Source organism: Lepidothrix coronata, unplaced genomic scaffold, assembly GCF_001604755.1.
Source record: "Lepidothrix coronata isolate B3197 unplaced genomic scaffold, Lepidothrix_coronata-1.0 Scaffold3, whole genome shotgun sequence".
Classification (NCBI taxonomy): domain Eukaryota; kingdom Metazoa; phylum Chordata; class Aves; order Passeriformes; family Pipridae; genus Lepidothrix; species Lepidothrix coronata.
Window position 1 is genome coordinate 6,682,184 of NW_016690183.1, and position 9,699 is coordinate 6,691,882.

General features: G+C 44.1%; 1 protein-coding gene across 1 annotated transcript in view; it reads right to left on the minus strand.

Annotated features, from left to right (window-relative positions):
* Positions 1-9,015, minus strand: part of GLI3 (GLI family zinc finger 3) — a 215,260-nt gene extending 206,245 nt beyond the window's left edge. The window contains exon 1 of the mRNA XM_017822702.1: positions 8,763-9,015. The gene's annotated coding sequence lies outside the window, so the exon portion shown is untranslated. The remainder of the gene's footprint in view (positions 1-8,762) is intronic.
* Between the last annotated feature and the right edge of the window lie 684 nt (positions 9,016-9,699).

Consider the following 9,699-nt stretch of genomic DNA (forward strand, 5'->3'; position numbering starts at 1 on the left):
AGAGAAAGAGAAAGAGAAAGAGAAAGAGAAAGAGAAAGAGAAAGAGAAAGAGAAAGAGAAAGAGAAAGAGAAAGAGAAAGAGAAAGAGAGAAAGAGAAAGAGAAAGAGAAAGAGAAAGAGAAAGAGAGAAAGAGAGAAAGAGAGAAAGAGAGAAAGAGAGAAAGAGAGAGAGAGAGAGAGAGAGAGAAAGAGAGAGAAAGAGAGAGAAAGAGAAATAAAGAGCAACAAACCCCCCTTGACAGAATCAGATAGGCAGATTTGTTGCTTGAAATTAATTTTAAAAATAACCCAAGTTAAGGGACACAACATATATTAACACAATCTTTCCAAAGTTATTACTATCTGCAGTCTTCTCCTGTGTTACATTCCTTTGATTTCTTCCCCCCCTTAAAGACTGAAAAACAACTACACCTAAAGCCTGGTTAATGATGGTCTGATCTGTTCCTGATAGGTTAAATAGCTTGTGGCAACAGTAACAGAGGATCACAAACACGAAGGCAATCAGCTAGGCAAAGCAATGCTATTAGCATCCTCGTGATTAAGATCCTAAGTGAGAAACTATTCCATGGCATATACTGAACTATTGATCGTGTGTAAGTTTTTCGACTCCAGAGGAATTACATTTTCTGACATCTCGCTTTTACAGATAAACTCAATTACACCTCAAACTTCCCAACCAAGTCTACACTAAATTTCTGAAAATATTTAAAACATACACGTAAACAGTAGGATCAATAAGTGGCACTTTCTACTGGGGCAGCACATCAGTTGCTTTTAATACACATCACACACACACTCCTAAAAGTAGATTATCTCTACTTTTGTTTTGGGATTTAGAAAGCTGTTAAAAATAACCCCAATTAAATGTTTTTACTATTACTTCAACAGATTAAACTCTGTATCTACATAAAACAGCTTTCCACCAGGAATTATTCGTGTTTTCTTACCCAGTAAATAGAACTTAATGGATGAAGGATCCAGGTCATACTGTCCATATCCAACTACATCCCTCACAGAAGCTGCTGTTTGGGAACATGAAACATGCAACACAGAGCCCAAACTTAAAGCACATCTTAGTGGCTTTACATTTCAGATATGATGTATCCTCTGAATTAAAATTTTATAATCCATTCATTATCCAAGAATCTTTCAGAATAAGGAACTGAACTTTAACATTAAAAAAACCCCAAACTAAACAACCCCACCACCAAAACAAAACAAACAAATCAAGTCATTAACTCTGCATCTAAGCATGTTTTATTTTAAGCACATGGTCTTGAGTTTCCTTGCTCCTTTTTGATTCTCTTACAAACTATCTAAATACCTTGGAAAGAATAAAGGTTATTTCTTAAAAAATATAAAGTGTCACATATTTTTCAAGCCTTCAAATGTGTAAACATATTTGGGGAGGGGGTGTGTTTAAAACCAGTAATGCTCTTATCCTGAAGCAATCAGAACTCCTTCCAATTAAGCAGCCTAATATTGCTAAAAAATACAGAGTAAGATGTGTTACTGCTTTTTTTTGCAATCCTAATTTCCTACATGTCCTTTTGCTTCAAACTCTGCAGCAGGAAAAACTCTAATTATTATGTCAAAGCAAGATTAGCAGCAAAAGAACTAGCACAGGCGGGTAGGAAAAAAATCTCCTTTGGACTGTACTGTTTGTAGCAATAGGTTAAAATGAGCAGTGACAACTCAAACTTCCCAACCAAGTCTACACTAAATTTTTATCTCTATCTTTATTCAGAAATTCAGCAGCACTAAATCCAAAACAAATGACAATAACTTCCTTTGGTAAAACATTTGTTTTATGAAACCTGAAATTAGTTTCATTCATATGCTCAAGATCTGAAAGGCCAGGAGTATTCTGAGAGGACAGCAAAGGGGACAGCCAGCAAGATTTGCTGCGTGGATAACATACCCTATGACTTCCTCTGCTGATACTCCTATTAGCACTAGGAATACTTATGGTGTCAATACAGGCTGTTTTCTTCCTTCCCTTCTTGATGACGAACAGCTTGGTTAAGCAAATTACAAACATCTGTAATGGCTGTGCTTTGCATCACTTACTTAGTCAAGTAAGAAGTGACTACAACTGCCACAGAAAAATGCAGAAATACTCTGATTTCCAGCACTGGAGCTAAACATTCCAGTGAAATGACCACTTTCTTCACACTTTTTACTTTATCTCATCAATCCCAACAGATGAAAGTTTTCTTAGAATCAAAACTAGAGCTATATATCAGTGTCAATCTATACAGGAACTGAGCTCAAGGAAGAATGTNATTGCAAAGATGTGCCTTCTGTTCCCAACTTATGATATGCAAATGAAAGAAGAAAAGATCGTATTCCATATTTTACAATTAGCATTTTAAAACAAGATCAAAGGAATCAAGTAGAATGTTTTTGAAAGTGCAATGTTTTGATCACAGTCCCATTTCAGGAAGCCTGTTTATCTCCTCAGCATACTCTCAGATTAAGGGATGCCTCCATCCAGAATTTCACATTCTAACCCAACACAGATGTTTTAAGACGTAAAAGAGCTAGAAAAACTCCATATACCCAGGAAGAACTTCAAGTGTGAAAGGTACTTTATAAAACTTTATCTTCAGCTTTTACAGTTTACTTTAGGTTTTACACCTGTCTCACAGTAGCAGTAAAACTGTATCATGATTCCTTCACGATTTTGTAACTTGACAAAACACAACAGCACAACTCTGAACTGCTGCATTACAAATGCACATTCCACAATCCACTATCCCTGTTCAAATAACATAATCATAGAATTATACAGCTGTCTTATTTTCACAGAAAAAAGCATCCATAGTGAATTGAAGAGCCAAGCAAAACCACACCAAACCACATCCTGATACTAAAGAATTTGTAGTGCTAGAATTTCATTTTAATATACAGGGTTCAGAACAGCGTACTGAACTGACACTAACTTGATCTGTGTTTCTGACTCTTTGGTTTCAGGTATTCATACATCTTATCCAATGAAGGCTTCATTCTCTCAGCAGCTGGATGATGTATTCTTTACACGCAGTTGATTTTCTTGACATTAACAGATTTGTATGTGAAAAAAACATAGTATCATACAAAGCAGCAAACGCTGTTGGGGGAGGTTCATCTCTAAACCACCAAAAGGTTAGGGGAGTACTTTAGCCCTGAACTAAATATCAGGTACCAAAAAAAATACAGTAGCATTTTGACCATCCAAAAAAAAAAAAAAAAGCTTAATCTTCTTGGTAATCAGTGCAAAAAATAACTTGACATAAGAGTGGAAACTTCAGCTAAGAAAATTATTCAATCAGATCTCCAAGTAGTGGATTCTGATATTATCAGTTCTGACACTCAGCAACTATTTAGACAAACACATTCTATCCCAATTGGTTTCTCCCTTGTAATCTAACTAACCTTGCAGGCGTTTTTAACATTAGTGTATTGTCTTCATTTCTTGTTTTGTTCTTAAAGAGACAGAGAAACCAACTCTTCAGATCAGCAGCCAATATAATACGCTTTCAAGGTAAGGCAAGTACAATTTACATGTACAGTGTATACCTCAACAAAACCACACTATGATGCCAGCACAATCTTTAAGAAAGTTTTCCCCTAAATCTCTGCAGAAAGCAGCCTTAAGAGAAAGCAGGGATTAGAGTGAGCTGGAAGGTAGGGAGGGGACTTACCTCAAAACCAGCCAAGCGGAAATCAGAGCAGTAATTCTACCAGTCGGCAGAGTACACTTTTAGAGCTATAATGGTGCAAAGAAGTGCTGGGCAGCATTGCTTGAAGGCAGCATAATACACTGCTGACTAATGACTGGGCCACGCGGACAATGAATTTGGGGGTTGAAAACTAACAGAAACTGTGCAGTACCTTGACAAATGGGCTTTCAAAATTTCATTCATTGAATAACCTTTAAGCGCAAAATTGGCTCAAGTTCTCTCGGGAATAACATGACCCATGTTGTTGGACAATAAGTATTTTCCTTTTTAATTAAAACTATTACACCAAATACATAAACATGATTACAGTGAATAAAATATAAGAGTTAACTATTTAGCAGCTAGAAAAGACCAGACCCGGAATGTGAAGTGCAATACCATTCGTTCAGAAGGGTCAACAAATCCCAGGGTTAACTACCTGATTCACTGAAATTCATTCTTGGCAAAATACATTTTCCCTTCTTTGAGACTTAAAGGAGAATGAGAACTTCAAAGGTATGTTTAATGAGCTGCTACAAATACAATTGGTTAAAAGAGGCTCAGAAATTATGTACTAAAAGCTGCATTGTGCTTAGAATTACAACTGAAAAAGCCTCATTTTAAAGAGTCTGGTCAAAGTCAAGCCCCCATAAAACAAATCAAGCCTCCTATAAACTTTGTCACCTTCTGTACTGACAAACACATTAAAACAACAGAATCCCTCTTTAAAGGAGCTCCTTTTTTTTTTCCAGTGCAACTCGACTTCCAATTTGAAAATAGTAATTTTGGCTCTTTTTACCAACAGAATGAAATATCTAAAGTGTCCCTAAATTAACAAGTAGCACTTGCCATAGACAGCATCGCCTTTAGCAGCTCCTAAAAACTTCAGAAAAGGATCTTAAAACAGGAAGCTTAGTGAGCTCATAAAACTGTTGTTGGAGCCAGGAACACATAGCATATTTAATCTGCAAACTGTGAGAGTCTACAATGATTTCAGCAAGATCTGAGGCATGCCCTCAAGGTTTGCTGGGATCTGGGATTAGGGAGTTGATAAGAACCCTCTACTGCCCATGGACATGTTTTTCTTCTGCAGTTAAACACAAATGCATAGAGACGTTTGACTGCTGCTTGGCGTTACTGCTCAAGTTATATAAAAGCTTTGCAGCTCCTTTTGCTGTCAATATATCAAAGTTTAAAAAAAAATCATCAAAGTGTGAAATTTCATTTAAAGTCTGCCAGTCTACAGCTCTATTTCACAGACCTATCAAATAAAAGTAAAGATGAAAAATGCACTGAAAGAACTTGAAAAGTTTGCAGCAGCACCCATGCCCTATTTTTGTTTATTCTGTCTCATTTTATTTGATTTTAAAGTATAACAAATCAATTCCCTTATAAAAATGACAAAGTCTAAAGGGAGGAGGTCTATAAAACCTGTGGTTAAAAGACAACTTGAAATCATTATTACAGCTGAACCTTCTGTTGAGTATAAAGCTTCCTCTGTAGCCATTTTAGCATTTTAATTGCTTAACTGCAAGTTGGCAGAAAATACCTTGAATCTTCCAAAACAACCAGAATTACTACAGAATGTGAGTGCCAGAAAAACTAAAGCCTTCTTCAAAGTATTCTTTAGCTAGGGATTTACAACAATTGCATAAAGAAGAAAAGCCTGACTTTTAAGGTAATCTACTATAGTCTAAAAGCATTAACATTCCATTACTATGGTTTTCCTGAGGATTTCATGACTCGTTGATTCACTTTTCCTTCAAGTCTGCTTTTTCTTTGTACGTTACTGTCTTCATATAGTTGAAGGCACGCAACACTGATCATTAAACTGCTTCCTTCCACAACTCCAAATAAACCCTGCTTTAATAACCATCACATTCCTTACTTACCAGGCAAAAATGACTAACTTTTCACTAGACTCTGCAACATAAAAATATGCCATTCCTTCCTTTAACACACAGGATGAAATTCAAACACACTAGGGGAGTGCAGGTAATGAAATAGCTTTCTAAAAACGAGGCAGGAAGTGTAACTGAAACTTTCATGGGTCACTATCAATGCATACATTTATCTTCTTAAAAAGTTAAGTAATCTGCAAGGTGAACAAATTATAATTTGTTTCTCAAATTTTCAGTTTCTCAAAAAACTATTCAGAAAATCATTATTTATAACTATTGATATTTTAATTTCTTAGTTACAAATTGGTTTTGTGTTTGAAAATGAACAATCTTTCACGACTGAAGATTATAGCAGTAAAATGCTGTCTTGGCCACAGTTATGTCTTCTCAAGCAAAAAACGTTTACTCCACTTAAGCAGGAAAATGCAGGTGATGTCTTTGTTTTGCAGTACTTCCATAGAAATGCTCTGGAAAACAGCATGTTCTACTGAAAAACATATGCTATTATCAGAAGTCAAGAGTGCATTCATTTGGGCACCTTAAGCGATCATTTTACTTCCACTGCTGCTTAAAAGAATATACATACAATGAGACAGTCCTTTTCTTACTCATTCTTCCTACTCATTCAAATCACATAATCCTGCTTTTAAAGAAATAATCCCCCCTTCTTAAAATAGCCTTCTCTCATAATTACTATTATTTATGCTTTTAGAATTGGGCTATACACCAAACTGAAAGTATTTACATACTAGCTAGTTAAACCCAAACCTTCATTATATAAACAAACTCTCAAGAGGCTGCCTAAGTTTACATTGCCAAACTCATTCACCATTACTTTTAATATATATTTCCTCAACTGAAATACAGTGGTGCAGACACAGCAATTTTTACACTTTAAGGTTACTTTACTTTTAAAACACTGTATTCGTCTTCCTTCAAAATAATCATGACATATATAATTAAGAAACTGTCAGATCATTATTAATTTTTAATAAAGGATCTAAATGAAATAATTATAGGAATCAATCAGTGAGGCACCTTTCCAAATTACAATGCAATTGCACAAATATTCAAACTACTTAAGGCCAGTTCTTGCACATTTCAATCCATAATCCCGCTGAACACCACATCAAAAACAATTTTGTAACACAGGGAAACATAGTGATTTCTCACTATTCCACTGACTTCAACGGTTTCAAAACAGATACCTACATCACACAGAGAGAGGCAGCTATGCCCTCTTAAAAATGTTTGTCGATTTAATCAGCCACATATCTCAAGGCCTCTGGAAAATTTTGCTTCCAAGTTTTTCTGTAGCACGCACACAAAAGAAACGAAGTCTACAAGCTGAATCTTAAAAAAATCACGTTTATTGACCCTTGTAGATGAAGCGGGAACTATCAGGGGCACGACAGCGACCAGCATTTTGCAGAGGGTTGCTACTTAATACGCCTTAGTGAAGCAGCCTCTAAAACGTGACACTGTGTATCAAACGGACAGCTATCCATACCTCTGACTAAAAGGCTCTTTCAGATCCGTACAGTCCATCATTTCAAACTGAAGTGGCAGCTGGAAAATGTGGAACAGCTGGCAAAGAGCTGGGAGAAAATGTTTTACATAAATATATCTACATACAAACTGGCAGAAAGCCACGGACACCGTACCCGCAGGCCCGGATCAAAACTACGCACCAGAGGGTTAAAAACAAAATTGGGGAGTGAGGTGGGGAGCGGGGGGCGTGTGTTTCCTTTTACCTTTTTTCTTCACGTGGTGCGCGGGTTGGGGAGCGGGCGCCAACACCCCACCGACTTCACGGGACAATCGGAACGGCGGCGGACACGCTCTGCTCCCACCCTCCGAAGTTGGGCGGCGCACGGCCGGGCCGCGGTGCCGAGGAGCTCCCCTGGGGCAGCCGCCCCGCTCCTCCCGTCGCGGCCCGGCCCGGCCCGGCGTCCCGCTCCCCAACCCGACCCCGTTCCAGCGGCTGCACCGAGCGGCACAGAGAGGCGCCGGCACCCCCGCACCCCGCTCCCGATCGGGACCCGGCTGTCCCCTTGCCCGCAGGGAGCAGCCGGCGGGGAGTGACGGTCGCCCCGGGCGCCCCTCCGATCCGCCAGATGTGACAGCGCCTTCTGCCTCGCTCCTCTCGCCTTTCCCCCTGCGAAGTTTGCGGCCGGCCTCCTGCCGCACGGGCATGAAAACGTCCGGGAGCCGCTCGGGGAAAGGGGGCGAGGAGAAGGAAGGGAGTGGAAATAAAACAACAGCTGCCACCCGTACATCGGCAGCTCCGCCGCGGGACGCGCACGGCCGAGCACGGCCCGGCCCGGCCCGGAGCGGGGACTGCCCCCGCCTCTCCCCGCACCCCACGTCCTCGGCTCCCGCGCTCCGTGACAGCCATTTTGGGGGTTAGACACCTCGCTCCCCCCTGCCCTCCGCCTCCAAGTTAGGGAAGCGGGAAGGGGGCCGGGAGCGGGCCCGGAGAGCTGAGAGGCGAGAAGAAAGTGGCCCGGAGCAGAGCCAGGGGAACAAAGAACTTCTCGCCCAAGTAGGTACGTACCTGCCGCCGCCGCTGCCGCCGAGCCCCCGCGCTGCCCATGGGCGAGGGCCGGGGCCGCCCGCTCGCCCCCGCGCCGCTCCCCGCCGCCGCAGCTAGCGGGGCCGGCCCCCGCCGCAGCCGGCGGGCATCCCGCGGGGGCAGGGGGACGGGACGGGGCACAGGCGGGACGCAGGCGGCAGAGGAGGGCCGGCGGGTGTTGTTGGTGGTTGTTTTATCCCTGCCCGCCTCCCGCGGGGAGCAGCCCGCGCCTCTGCCTCCGTGTGGGGGTGTGTATGCGCGGGTCCGACATCAGTTTCAGTGATCTTGTAATCTGATCCCTTCTGACTCACTCGCACTGACTGACATTTCTGATTTGGTTCAACAAAAAGAGCGGGGGGGAGGAGAAGAAGAAGAAAAAGAAGAAGAAGAAGAAGAGAGGGAGCAAAAGAAAAAAATATCCCCAGAAATCCACCGTCTGGTACCAAACAGTTTTCGGAGGGAAGGGGGGACCCCTCCGTCCCGTCCCGCCCGTCCCCTCCGGCCCCGCCGCCGCCCCGCATTGTTTTGGCTCGGAGCAGCCACGAAAGGAGGGGAACAAACACATCGCGCCGAGATACTCACGTGTCGGAAAAGTTGTCCGTCTCGCTTTCCTCTCTCTCGCGCGCTCCTCTCAACCGCTTCCTTCAAGTTTTACAGATGTTGCGGGGCTGCTCGCCGTCGCCGCCCCCTCCTCCCGGCGCTGCCCTCTGGATCAGAGCAGGGGAAAGGCTCTTTAGGGATAACTCCCGATTCAAACACCCTCCGCTAAACTTTCCCCCTTCCCTCCCCTTCCTCTGAGCGGTGGAGAGGGCTCCGCTCTCCTTCCCCCCTTCCCTCCGCCCGCTGGGGACGCGGCTGGCTGCTGCCCGGGGCGCGGGTGCCCCGGGCCGGGCGGGGAGCGGGGCCGCTGTCCTGGGGGAGCGGCGGAGGGCGGAGGGCTGCGCCCCGGGGTGCGGGTCGGGCCGCGGCCTGGCGGGCTGCGACGCGCGCTCTCGGCATGACACCCCCGCTCCCCTCTTCCTCCTCCTCCTCCTCCTCCCCCGCCATACCCCCCGGCCCGGCCCGGCCCGCCCCGGCGGCGGCCCAAGGGCGGCGACACCCCGCCCACAGCCAGGAGGCAGCGCGGGGCGACGACGGGCCCCCCCGGAGCGGCCCCCCTCCGCCTCGGGTCGCGCTTCCTCCCTCTCCTCCTTCTTCTCCTCCTCCTCTCCTGATCCATCCTTCAGCTCAGCCTGCATCTGCAGCCCCGTTTCCCGCGCACCCATGCCTTGTATCCCCCTCTCTCCCGCCCCCCAAAAATTCAGGGCTTTTGCGGGGAAAACGTGCCCTCCGGGTGGGTTTTCGCTGCGTGCTGCGGCTTCTGGGCTCCCGTTTGTTCTGGCGCCGCGGGCTGACTTGACTGGAGGACTTCAAGGAAAGTTTCACTTAAGCCATGTGACACTGAAAAACAGCGCTTTCGGAGAAAAAAATACAAGTGCTTGGGCGAGGGGAAGGGTGGCTGTGATGCCTTCGTCTGCTC